General features: G+C 38.4%; 1 long non-coding RNA gene across 5 annotated transcripts in view; it reads right to left on the bottom strand.

Annotated features, from left to right (window-relative positions):
* LOC137482577 (uncharacterized) overlaps positions 1-13,380 on the bottom strand; it is a 189,944-nt gene extending 176,564 nt beyond the window's left edge. For all 5 annotated transcript variants that reach the window (XR_011004148.1, XR_011004143.1, XR_011004150.1 and 2 more), the window contains exons 1-2: positions 12,753-13,380; positions 6,506-6,578 (exon numbers count right to left, since the gene is read on the bottom strand). This is a non-coding gene — a long non-coding RNA (uncharacterized lncRNA). The remainder of the gene's footprint in view (positions 1-6,505; positions 6,579-12,752) is intronic.
* Positions 13,381-14,082: the final 702 nt, after the last annotated feature.

Here is a 14,082-nt window from a genome sequence, read left to right as displayed (position 1 = left end):
CTCAGAAAAGCAGTCAGGGTTTTGATTTCTTTTCCTTTTGAAATAATGGGTAGCTTTTACTATATGCACTGTAATTTCAGCATTACTTCCACGTCTTGTTAGGAAAGTTTTTAAGCGTGGGGATGACAAACCAAAGCTATTAACTTATTTGATGACTTGACTTAGTTATTCTATTAGCATACCTGATGACTCATATTAAGAATTCCAATAGAGATTGGGACTGTAGCTGGTTAATCTAAAATCCCAGTGTCTGCTTTGCTTGAAAGAAATTACAAATATACGTATATATATATATATATATCCAAGGAAGTGACTGAACGAGTGCACTGGACAATTCATTTCCAGCAGATTTTGTTTAGAGTGGGTGAGAGAAATGGAAAAGTAATGTAAGTACTCTTGAAAACTAAAGCAATTTTAAAGTACTTGTGGCTACAGTACATCTTTTGCCGCTACCCTTATTAATAGCAGTAATTAGTTTAATATAGTATAAGTATTTAGTTTAATTATTATTATTTATTAAGTAACAAGTATTTAAGCAGTATTTAGTTGCCTTCCAGGAATTCCAAGTAACTCTTCTAGAGAGTAAACATTGCTGGGCACAGGCACACCCAGAGAAATATGAATCAAGCTGGGCACAGGAGCACTCACTAGTGCATTGCAGAGGTGCCTGAATGCATTAGCCCAGAAGCAGTACAGAACTGAGTGTGACTCTGCCATTTTTGGCATTGCAGAGACTTCTGCAGCGCTCTGGAGCTGCACCAAGTTGTGCTGGTATAAGTTTTATCCTATGAGATACAGCAGCTGTCCATTCCTAGAATGGGGATTATCTGCACTGTTACTGTAATTAAACCTCAGGCTCAGATTCCATGTCCACTGTTAGGTACATAATGCATGAGGAATGCATGCAGTGTGCTATGCCTTGGAATGAAGAGCAGGAAAGCAGCTCAGGCAAGGCAGAGTGTTTGAAATGTACTCTCCAAACAACAAATCTGAAAGAAAACTGTAGACTGCATTAGGCTCTTAGAAAGAACTTTCCCCCAACTGCATTAGCTGCTCATACCATAATTATTCTGAAATCATAACTGGCAGTTCTCCCTGACAAGGCTTTGGTTTGATAAAGGTCAGTCCAAACGTAAAATTTAAGAGTGTTATGATGCTTATCTTAAAATAGCAATTCACTCCTGGAATTGGAATTTACAAAAGCAATTGTGCCAAAGCACTTGTGTTTGAAGTTTATGCTGATTCATCCAGCTGAAAGTTTGGCCACTGGCTGGAAAAGTAGTACACCAGACAGCACATAAAGGATGATAAATGCAAACAGTAAATACAGGAAATAAAAGCTGGAAGAATTCCAAGCACCTTCTCAGGCAACAGAATGTACAATCACTGCCACTTGCCACAATTTTGACACAGCTTGTTGTGTCAAATTTGAGATGTTCTTTATGTAATCAGTATATAATGACAGATAAAGAGCATCTAACTGGAAAGTCAAGCACAGATAACCAAGCAACACCTGGTCCACACAAATTATCACAGAGCTAGACAGAGGAAAAGGAATCAAGGCCAGATTAAAAAGTCTTCGATCCATGCACAGTCGTTACGGGTCTGGCAGTCAATGCCTCAGGTCAGCCAGGCGGTCAGAGCAGGAGTGAGCAGAGGAAAGGAGGGCAGTGGTTTGTAACCACCCGTCCTTCAGACAGAGCACAACCAGCAGCTCAGCATTTGCTGGCAATAGCAGCATCCTCAAATGCTTCCCTCTCCTTCCTTCAGCAGGCAGGTCCTGCAGACATTTGGCACTGGACAGGGGAGGCATAGGGAACTCAGCAGGTTTTGTCCTTCTGCAGAGCTGAGCGGCAGATCTCAACTACATGAGTCTTGTACCTTATCCCAGAATTGGCCCAAAGTAATTTTTTTTTGCTTCTAAATGTGCACATTCACAAATACACAAAATTTTCATCTCTTAGTTCTCCTCCCAAATGCTTACAATTCTCTTCAGAAAGGAAATAAATTATATCCCTGTACTCTAAATAGCCAAACTCCTGAAAACAGCTCTCAGATAAATGGGAAAAGACATTATTAAAAAAAATAATTTCACAATTAGAAAGTATATTTGATTGCAGATTATGTGTCTTCTATTTGCTAAAGAATTGCTTTATCCCATTTAAAATGCCGGTGCTCTGATTGCTATGTGCTACTTGGAAGTGATTGCTGGAGATTAGACTTGCAAAAGGCTAACACTAGAGAAAAATATTCCAGTGCCAAGTTTGTGTTCAGGTTCCCAGTCAGGATGATTGATAGCATTATGGCCTCCAGAAACAAGCCCAGCCTTAGCTGAGGAGAAGGTACAGCCCAGTGCTCTGAGGTAAGCTCATATTTTGAAACCCCCATGTAGGAACAGCTCTCTCAGAAGTACCCCTGCAGTAAATGTGAGCAGGGTAAGGGCAGACTGCAGGAACAACCTCCCAGCTGCCCCAAAGGAGAGCCTTTTTATTGTGGCTCAGAGCTGCAGAGCAAAACGGGTTAAAGCAGTATGCCCAGGTGATCACACACAGGGGGACAGGCACAGAATTAGGTCATCCTGCAGCAGCCTCAAGGATGCAGTAACCCATGCCAGAAGCAGCTTTCAGAGAGTCATTGACAGCACACTCCCTGCTCCAGGGGAATAAAAACCTTCAGAGTTAGTGCCCGCCTGGGAGGTCAGTGCAGAGCAGGCAGTGCACTGTAAATTCACATCCTACCTGATGCTGCAGGAACTGCCATGTGCATGGAACTCCAAAAGTCCCAGTCTGAATTAATGGCTACAGCCCTGCCTGATCTAAAAAAGCTGCTGTTCCCATGCAGGGGGTACTTTTCTTTCACTTCAGTTTGTTCAAGCCTTTTGATTGTAAATTCCTTTGGGCAGGGAGTGTCATATTTACACAGTGAGAGTCTGCTTGTGGGAGGATTTTATAGCTGCTACTGTAAGAACAGCAAACATGAAAAGCAGAACTGGCAGAACAAAAGCTTTACAAAACCACGAATCATCACAATTTCCAATTCTGAAGTACCTAAAAGGGGTAAGGCAAATATTTCAAGGATTTAGTCAAAACAGCTCTTCCAAACCTAGAAATATGTGGTGTCTACACTTCATAAATCAACAGAACATTTCCTTTTGTTTGCAATCCATCTCCAGAAAACCCCAAGGTGCCAATGGAGACCCTCTGAAACCCAAAAACAAATTTATAAGCTTGCTAGACTTCATCTGAAAAAAAAAAAAGAGTCATACAACTCAAAACTGCAGGGCAAAACATGAAACAGGAAAAACTTCTGAATTCAAATCACCCCTGGGTACCTGCTTGGCTTGGGCACCTGTAACCTGCAGCCAAGGCACCCCAGCCTGCAGAATGTAGCAACTGCAGTGCTGTGAAAATGCTGAACGTGTGGGACACTGCAGGGACAGGGGTAAGAGCACTCCCTGTGGCAAGCCAGTATGGCAATATAAAACTAGAATTATTACTTTACTTACCAGATTTAATGCAGATGCTCCAGCACATACACAGTGATGAAAATGGGGAGCTGCACACTGCCTTCATGTGTAATGCACAGTGCTGATGATTGTGAGTGATGAACTGCTTCATCTCTCTGCCCATAGACAATAGGGATGGATTAATTGTTGCCTTATTTATTATTTACATTGCAATAATGACCTGAGACCAAATCCATATACTTTTCTGCTAGCATAGACATTGCTTGTGAATGTGTCTTTACTAGATCATTGTTTTACAGGCCATTGTAAAATGCTTAATGTGAAGCTGAAAGAGAACTGAGAGGGGCTGGGACCTCAGACACTGAACCCACTGACTACACTGCTTCAGGAATACCTTATTCCTCTCTGCACTTGCCACCTCCCAATAATCATCTGATAACTCTCATTTCCATGCCCCTGTCTCCTTGGGGTGTGGATTACCTCTCAGTTCTTTACACAGAATGAGTATCTGCCCATAACCAGGGGCTCACAAAGCCATAGGAACAGAAGCAAAGCCAAATGCAGGGTGATCACCATGCACAGGCAGTTCAATAGTTAATAGCTTTGCCCGAGGCTAAACCCAGGGTTGAAGGTAGTCTTGATCATTAACCCACAGAATTTTTAATTCACAAGGCTAACTATGTTTCTAGATGTAGAAATGAATTAGCTTTGCGTGGGGGCCACAACCTAACAAATATACCAACTGTGCTGATAGGACATCCAACAGCAAGAGCTAGGGATTAAAATGTAAGCAAAAAGTAATGTTGAGTGATAAAAGTTACAGTAACTACTAGGTGTCCACAGTAAATCAAAATCATTGGAAAAGCTCAGACATATGTGGGAAGAGCTAATCTACTCATACAGTGATTGGTTTGACAAGCAGCTTCTGATTACTCCTTATGCAAGTAAGAAAAAAAAGGGAATTTCTAAATTTATGAAATGAAACCAGATGTATTTTGGTGCTTTCTTGAGTTGGCTGAAAGCATGCAACAGAAAAGTTTCATAGGATCATGTCTGTTTTCATGGCAGAGTGTCAAAACACAGGTTGACAGTTTCATCTTGACTACTTTAAGACATTTTCTTCTGAAATGTTGACATTTACATTTAATCTCAATTGGGCATTATGTCAAAAAAAATCACTTTGTTGTATAAAAAGTGAGGGTTTTTTCCAAGTATCTCTCTTTTGTGAAAAAAAAAAATCAGTTTTACAAGCTAATGGTATGCAAAATCTATTTTCCATGTTCCAAAACATGCACCCATTTGGTTTTTTTCTTAAGAATTCAAGATACAAGTTTCAATTCACTTGTTTGCCCACTTGGGCATAGAAGCCATGTATGGCCATTTCAGGATCAGGGTCTTTAAAGCCTGTGTATGTTTAGGTGGTTGAATAAGCTGGAACAACTGAAGTTAAAGGAAGTATCCACTGAACTCTGGATGTTCCCAGCTTTCAGCAAAGTAAAAGAGTTTTCAATGCAAACACTATTTTAAATTAGCATGGCAAAATCAGAATGAAGTATTAGCTACATTTTTATTACTGGATTCAGGAACAAATTTAGATTAAACCTTACTTTAGGATATATCAAACATTTACTGATGCAAAATATTTTTACCAAAAATAGTCACTGTATAAAGGGGGGAGAAATTCATAGAAAAGCTTTTATTTGATCATAGTTATTATTTAAGAATGCTAAAATAAACAGATCATTACTTTTAGAATAGAAGTTAAGTTGCTGATGTATTTCAAAGGGGAGGGCAGTCAGGTGAATTGCTTCTGACAATATTTTCCCCTCGCTTTGAGCACATACTGCTAACAATCTAATGAGGTGCCTTTCTAGTATGAACTGTAGGTCAGAAAAATCCATGATAAAAGTAATGATTCTCTTTTTGAAAATCTGTGGGTCAAAGAAGAGGCTTGACGTGACTACACAGCAACTTTGCTCTGTAATGTTAATATTGGCTGTGTTCCTGCCTGTCCCTCTCCAAAGTGGCACATTGTCAATCTCCTCACACGTAGTTGATGACAGTAATTTGCTCGCCTGCTAACAGATGAAAAGCTTTCTGTTATGAGATATATTTAATAAAATTTTCTATCTCTCCATCTTCGGCCCATTATCCGAAGGTAATAATAATAATAAATAATAATAATAATTTGGATAATTTATTATCCGAATAATAAATACACTTTTTATTTATTTAAATAAATAAAAAGTGTATTTATTTTGTATTTATTATGGTAAAATATTTATTTTGGTGTATTTATTATGGTAAAAAGGTGTATTTATTATGGTAAAATTTATTATGGTAAAAAAGGTGGTGCCTCAAGCTGAGGGCTATTGTCACACCCACACTCACTTGAAAGCTGTGCTGACAATACACAAGCACTGGTATACCAAGGAAAGAATCCATGTCACAGCTCCCAGCCTCAGGGGGTCAACCCACCCCAAAGGCCAGCATTCCTCACTTTTATCATCTGAAAATCCTCCTTGAAATAAGATTACATATTCCATCCCATTTATATTTACTCTAGAAAAGTATATATCTCCATTAACATCATGTACAGGTTGTCATATGTTCTGCCAGATTAGCCAAAAACTTTGTAGGCATAGACAACACATATGTTCTAATTAAACAGTTATCTCAGCTTAAAAATTTATTACACTAACTTTATTGTCTCCCACAGAGAACGCCTAACACATTTGGCTAAAAGACTGAGAGGTGGTTAGAGATGGTAAAATGCATTTGTACATCTTCTGAGTGCCCCAGGCACTCGGGTATATTTGCATCTCTACTCTTTTGTTGGTTTTGCTCTTTTAAGGTGAAATGTCTCATACATCCCTTTCAAAGTAAATAAAAGTGTTTGAGGTCTCAAGAATCTCAAGAGTCAAGAAAACCATTTTCTACCAAACTAGTCTCTCAACTGGCTTGAAATGAAATGTCAGCTGAAAAACCCCACAGCAGAGCACGGTGCTTCTCAGTGGCGATATCATGAACAGAATTCACAGTGCTGCTGCTCTTTTCTTTACTTTTCCCCATCTATTTTCTCCACCTGTGTTCCAACCAGACAGTTGGTTCTCTGTGAATGTGGAAAGGAAGATAAAATCAAGGCCAAATTCAGTTGTTACCTCTGACAGCGGGCAAAGAAAGCAAAATCTTTTCCTAAATTTAACTTTTACATTGGCTTCCCACACCAGCTGCACAAGTTGTTCTGCCATAGTAGTTGTTGACAGTAGCTATAAAAAGCATAATATATTTATTTTCAAAAATGTACTTATAAATAACACTTTCATGACAGCTGGACCAGACATTTTCCTGTCCTAAATGAGGTGTGTTTATGGAGGAACAGGAGAAAGAAGAGGGAAAAACAGCACTTTTTGGCACTGCAGTTCTACTTTTAGCTCATTCCCTTTCTAGCCCTCTCTCTCCCATTCAAAATTAACTGATAAAAGGATGACATGTAGCAACACCCTTAAATGAAAAGAAGACCATCATCTTGACAAAAGAAGAAACTTCATGACTGAGTTTTTTAAGTAAAAGACAACAATATTTATCTTGTCAGCAATTGGCCAGGAGCTGCTTTTGCTATGCTTGTACTTGTAAAGCAAAAAGGAGTGGAAAAGTTTGGGTACTTAATAAAGAAAGAGGATCCTTGACAATAAATTTATAAGAAATATGCATTTCACAGATATATGCCAGTTCTAATGAAGTTAGGGTAACATCCCTGGCAGCTGACAGATCAACAGATAAAAAGGGAAAAAAAAACCTAAACCAAGCAAACAAACAAAAGTAAAACTCTACAATTAAAATAATTCATAGAGGGAAAAGGAAACCAGATTCAAATCTCTGCTTGTTTAGAGATTTTAAATTCCCTGCACAGTTCCTAAAGCACAGCTTTTTCACTCGCTCTCATGAAAAATGTAGGTCTTAGTTCCTTCTCACTTTAGAATGGAAATGTCAACACCCTGCAGATTGGAAGAGAGCCTCTCATCTAGCCTATGGCAGCCAGATCCAACTGGTACCATGGAGCTGATTATTAGAACCACTTGAGTGGCAAGATGTATTTCTCTTCCTTATCCAGGGAGTCAGACCTAACAGCTGATGGTTTATACTCACTTCTGTGAGACAGAGATCAGCCCCTTCCTTTGCAAACTCCAAGAGAAGGCTCGAGAACAGTGAGAACACTTTTCTTGAGAAAAGTGAGAACAGCTTGATGGCTAGCACATTTCCTCTCACCTCCCTGTATCTGATGGTTCAACTTTTAACACTAGCATCTTCAAGGGAGATGATGGGAATCTCTTTAATATTCTGCAGGATTCCAGCTTATGACATCTCTTTGTTCGAGATCTGTAGAAGGAGGCATTAGAAGGCTTCACAAAAAGGCAAATGCAGAAACGCAGGAAACAGAGAGGGGATGATGCACTTTCCCTTGAGCAGTGGCCCTTGGCTCGGAGCACCAGATTCCCAGCTGCTGCTGAATGATCAAGGAGCAGGATAGAAAGCAGATTGCTTTTTGTCTGCAGGAGGCCAGGAGATTAGCTGCTGTGCCTTCTGTAAGCGTCACGGTAATTGTGGTCTTGAGAAAAAGCCAATACGTAACTTCATACAAGGATTAAACTGAATCAAACTTATCTGGAAACTGAAGCAACATCAGCTGCTCCATGTCTCCAGTGGCATATTTAGGCACAAGCACACATCTCAACTGGTCTGTAATTTTCCTGAGGCATTTCCTTTGTTCCAGTAGAAGCCTCACATAAACCTCCTGCATTTTAAGGTGCAGAATCATAATTAAGGTAATAATAAGAAAGTTGCAATAAGTTAATGTTTATTTTCTCCTCACCCAACCACTATTTTTCAAGTGGGTGTTATGTGAGCTAATTCATAATGTCAGTTTAAGTGCCATGAAGGGTGCATAGATCCTTATTTGCTAGTGCATATAAGTAAATAGATAATGTAACCTCATTCATCTACTAACTTCCCTGAAATTATGGCTTTAAAACTCCTTGCTGTATTACAATGCCTGCCTTGCCACAACCCCAGGGCCTGTTGGCAGGGGACTGCACTGATGTTGTTACCTGAGATGTTCTGTGCGCTGCAGAGACATTGTCCTGCTGTCCCAAATGCTGAACAAAATCATTAAATACAGCAGCAACACTAACTCAGCCTCATTCCAACCTCAAGGGCTGTAAGACAAACAATTACAAACGTTCAGCTACATATAACCAGCTAAATTCTTTACCACAGTGGGATCATTTTCCTTGTTCAAGGACCAGTGAATTACAAACTGTCTCACCTGGAGTCACAGGAACTCAGTTTCTAAATTAAGTTTTCTCTCTGTTCTGTGGAGCAGTAACAGTAATTTAGTTAGCTCAAATGTCAGCACTGGAAACATTCATTTGAAAGCCTGTTTGCATGCTAAATGCAAGGTGCTTAATCTCTTGCCATCACAGAAACCACTGTCTATGCTGGAATTATTTGCACATGCACCAAATCCCCTAATTAAGAGTAGGAAAGTCATCATAAAAGTCATAATTCCTAAAATTAATAGAATGTCTCATCCTTGCAGCAACATGCAAATGTTAACAAAATTACAATTAACCCATGTAACAATTCAGTGAAGCACAGAGAAGTACCACTGTTCCAAAAAAAAGAAAGGCAGAAAGTGAAACCAGTACAGACAAGCTGGGTAAGACAGTCTTGCTAAAATTGGTAGTAGGAGAGCACTCCTGCCTGAGTAATTCCAAATCACTGACATTCCAGTGGATCAACATTTTTCCTTAAAATATCTTTTTTTGCTGTACTTTTAAAGTGAGTTTTTGCAAATCTTTTTTTTTTTTTTTTTTTTTTTTTTTTTTTTTAATAGCAATGCCTGAAACAGAAAATCATGATGTGAAGACTGATATCACAAGAGTGGAAGGCTCTGGAACAGCAAAGAGTATGTTCAAAAATATGGAAATATTATATGGGAAAGAGATTTAGTGTCATGGCTTTGCCAAACCACGACATTTAGTTAATTGATTAAGTCAGTAGGGGAAATTAATCACAATCTAAAGTACTAATGTGAGGTTGGTCTATGAGAGCAGACCCCTTATTCATAGAGCCAGCAAAATATAAGACCCATGAAATTTGGGACCTAAAACTGAAATTGGGATGCACACAAAATTTTTGATTTCCCCAGGATTTTTTAAAAGTATTTTTTTGTTGTTGTTGTTTTAATGCTGAAATAACTTTGAGGGATTTTTAGATTGTTCTAGCTATCACTGACTAGCTTGACCCAGTTAAAATCAACCCACTGCTACCAATAGTCTTCCTACAGCCAGACATTGCAAACAACAGTTATTGCCATGCCTTTTTATCTTCTTGACAAAGGGAAGTTAAAGTCCTGCTATTTATTTTCTGATTGGGAACAACCATGTACTTTTATCCATCTTAACACCAAAGAAGAAATATAGACCTGGGATTAGGTTACCCCAAGCCCTTAGTTTTCTCCTAAATTTGTTTCATAATTTTGTATAATAAATCAAATTCAAGTTAAATTTAGAAAGTTAAAATGTTACAATGTTTGTACACTGAATAAAAGGAAGATTGATCATTTCTGGCTTTTCTCTGTCATCCGAGCTTTAGGCGTTCAAAAGTCATGTGGTTAATGTAGAAAAAACAGCCCTGTGATGCAGTGAAGTCAACAGCTTGTGATAGAGCTGACAATCTTTAAAAGCTACTTAGAGAGAGAAAAACAGCATCATTAAGAGATGGCTTCTAAGGGCTTGGTAGGATTAATAGGATTTCATAGGATACCCTACAGAAAGTACTTGGTACATGGCAACTTGAATAGTTCAGATGTTTGGTCCTTACATGTTTTAGCCACAGTGACTGTGGAGTTGCAGGAAACCCCAGCATTTCAGGTAGGTTGTAACTACATTCAGACAGACAGACAGGTTCTTATTTAGACTCCACATGAAAGACAAAAGTACCAATGAAAGAGATTCAATTTCCAAGGCTGAAGCAGCTGCAAAGGAGTTCACTTCCCAGTTTCTGCTTCCATTTAGAGTCCTGTGCTGTCAAGGGGTTAGAAAATTTGCACTCTTCTTTTGCAACAATGGAGACACTGGAGAAAATTGCTGCAAACACAGTCCTAGGACTTGGGTGGTATTTCTGTGATCAGGCAGGAAGAATGAGGAAGAGGAAAATGGGCTGCTAAAGTGCCCATTTAGCACCTGTGGGCCTTGAGAAAATTTTAAATTCTGATGAAAAAGAACTGCTGGATGATTTGTGGCATGTAGCTAATAATTACTAAAGCCTTGAAAGGATTAGCTTCAATGATTTAGCCAAACTGCTAATATTAAAAATACCAAAACTTCATTTACAACACTTATTTCCATATATATACAGTGAAAGTCATTATTTAATTTGAAAGAAACCGTGAGTCAACAAAAGCTGTACTAAATATTGCCTTTATCTGGTCTTGAAGGGTTAGCAGCAGGAGTGCAGTCTTCCCAGAAGTCAGTGTAAGTGCAGTCATAGAACAAAAATGGTAAAATACTTTCATGTTTGGACAAGCAGGTTTTCAACAGTGAAAAAAAAAAAAGTTAATGCTTGCTTTGCAAAAAAAGGAAAAATTAAAAAGAGTCAAGATGCTTGTGCTCCAGCCAGCCCGTGGCAATCATTCACCATTTGGAGGGCATTTTCCTCATTCACTGGCAACAATCTAAATCTTTACTGTTCTGATGCATCTTGAAACACTAAAAACCACAATTTCTGCATTTTTGAAGCAAAGAAATTTTTTTTTTCTCCAGGAGTTTTAAGAGCAGCACTGTGTTCCTAGACCTGTGTGCTTTCCCAGCTCAAGGGGAGGCAATGCCAAAATGATTCATGTGGGTACAGCGCTGAGCACACAGTGAGCAGAGTGAGGATCTATTTGCACATTTTCTGTTCTTTTTGCACATCTTCTCACCATACCAGACCTGGTGGAAAAGGCATCTGCCAGTGTTTACTCCCAACACACTTCCCTATTTGTTCCCCCTCATAAATGGCAACACTTGTGACACTTATCTAAACCCAAAAAGCTGTTTTAGTACCACTCAGCAGTGCACGAGCACTTAAAGGAGTCATTTTCCTTACGGGGATATTTACTTCTTTCTGAAAAAAATCTCAGAGATAAAGTTATATATTCATTCATGGCACACTTTTCTTTTATATCTTAGGCCTTTAAAATAGAAGGATCAATAGAAGGTGGAGGATTTTTACCCTCCAATAAATTTATATGCAGTAAATGATCACCCTTGGAGCACCCTAGTAAGAAAATAATGACTGTTCTTCCTTGTTACTTAGATGAAGAGTGACAGGAAGGTACGAAGGTTTTCAGGAGTGCCCAGGTGTAAGGGGGCTCCCAGTTTAAGGCAATGAAAGCTTAACTTTCAGATATTCAACTGAACAGTAGCAAAAAACTGTAGTATAGAAAGCAGAGGAATGGAATCAAACATTTATGCCAAGATCAAAAGGTAAAAACCCCACAAAAATTAAAGCTTTGGAAAGGAATGAACCCTTTTGAAATAATCTTCTGAAGAAATTTTCAAAACATGGATGGAGGCAATGAAGGACTGAGATGCTACCTTATTACTCCCTTTATTCTTGTAAAGAGATCAAGGCAAACACAAAAAAAGAATTATATATGGAAGCTAAAAATCATTCTTTGCTGAAGAGAACTCTGCCTCATGACACCACTGAGGTGTAGAGTCTTCACCCAGTGGAGGTGACAGAGAACACCATTCCTTGGTTGAAGACATGAAAGATTACCTATGGCAGCTTACCTGAGTTTAAGTTTGACAAGTTGTCTTGTAAAATAATGTCATAGCACAGTTATTTGGCATTCCCATAAGTATTTTATCAGTTTTATCTTTTTATATAATAAAACCAAAAGAAGAAACTTGAATGTAGGTTGTCCCATGGGCTTACTTTTGTGGAACCGGGTGGATAGGAGGAGGGAGAGAGGAAGAAATCATACTCAGTAAAAAAATGGAAACCCACTCAAATCTATTTTAAGCATAACTTCTGTAAAAAGAATCATCTGAGCATCAATTCCTGTTAAATACAAGTCTCATGACTCAAAACCAGATTGATAAGATAGACTTAAAGTACGTAATTTAGTAAATTTTGACACAGTTATATTTCTCTGCTAGGTAATTAGCTTTGAAGAAATTTTTTTTTTTTTTTTTTTTTTTTTTTTTTTTTTTTTTTTAATTGCAAATCTTCCCACCTGGATAAGTTAACAGATGCAGAAAGTATTTGCTTTTCTGACCAGGTTCCATGGGGGAGCATCTGGACCTCAACTTTCCTCTCTGAAGGTGATTTATACCCATTTTTCTCCCAAGTGCACAAGAACATCCTCTAAAGCCCTACTGCAAACAACTGAATCTAAAAATAGTTATTCTAGGCATAAAGAGACAATATTTTCCTTCCTGGAGAAACCTGGTAATAAAATCATTACAAGCCAAATCGTGCAGATTTCATTGTGGGAGCTTCACTTCATCACAGCAAAATCCACAGTCACAACAGCACAACTCAGCTGAAGCCTTACCAAATGTAAACCCAGCTATCACAAATAGAAATAAAGTTCAGTACAAAAATAACAGGGACAACACTGCAGAGAAAGGAACACTGGCAACACAGGCCTTTTTAATTCCCTTTTACATGTCCAAAATATTGAGCAGAATAAGGAAGAGATGCTTGAAATTATACCCCAAACACCTTCCATTAGACAGTAGATTAAGAAAGGTGTGTACCTCAGGGAAATGGAGAGAGACAGAACAACTGAAATAACACATTCAGGAGTTATGACATGTAGATACAATTCATCAATTTTAAAATGGAGAATAATGCAAAATATAGAATTGCAATGCCTTGGCAAGAGCAATAGAGGGTTACAGAACAGTATCAAAGAAAGGCTATGAAGGACATCCCTTATACCTCAGAGAGGAACACAGTAGGAATAATACCTAGATTAAACTCCAGCTGCCTTGTGCTGACAGGCTGGAGTGCAGGGATGGGAGGGAGGGGAAGGGTGCAGAGCATAAGTCAACATGGAGTGAATGCTTTAATAAAGCTAAAATTTTCAAATGAATGCCGTGGAACTAGCCTTCAAAATGCTGAGGGCTGTGGACTATTTATTTTTTTCATTACATGATGGTTTTATTCTGAATCAAGCATTTTACTTTGTTAAAGTAGCCTTAAAAGAATGATATTTGCATTGCTTATAGCCCCATAAAACTAAGAAAAACCCATATGCTGCTTAACAAGATAACATCTCTAATAATCTTCTCACTGGGACTGACAAAAAGATGAGAACTTTACAATGGATATGAACTGAAGATAAAATACAGGATTAAAAATAAAATATAGAACAAGATTTATTTTTAATTAATTCACATGCCACCTCCATTTGGTTGATGTACGTGGGAGAGCTGCATTAAGCCTACAATGTTCTTACCCAGAAAAGAATCAGATCTTAAGATGTGTCTCTCTCTTAAGTAGGTAGGTAGGACAGTGTATCACTGAAAGTTGAGAGAATCTGCTCCATTTCAGACATT

The sequence above is a fragment of the Anomalospiza imberbis genome, chromosome 14 (genome assembly GCF_031753505.1).
Source record: "Anomalospiza imberbis isolate Cuckoo-Finch-1a 21T00152 chromosome 14, ASM3175350v1, whole genome shotgun sequence".
Classification (NCBI taxonomy): Eukaryota; Metazoa; Chordata; class Aves; order Passeriformes; family Viduidae; genus Anomalospiza; species Anomalospiza imberbis.
The sequence above is the reverse complement of the archived record's forward strand: the minus strand, read 5'-3'. Positions and strand labels throughout refer to the sequence as shown.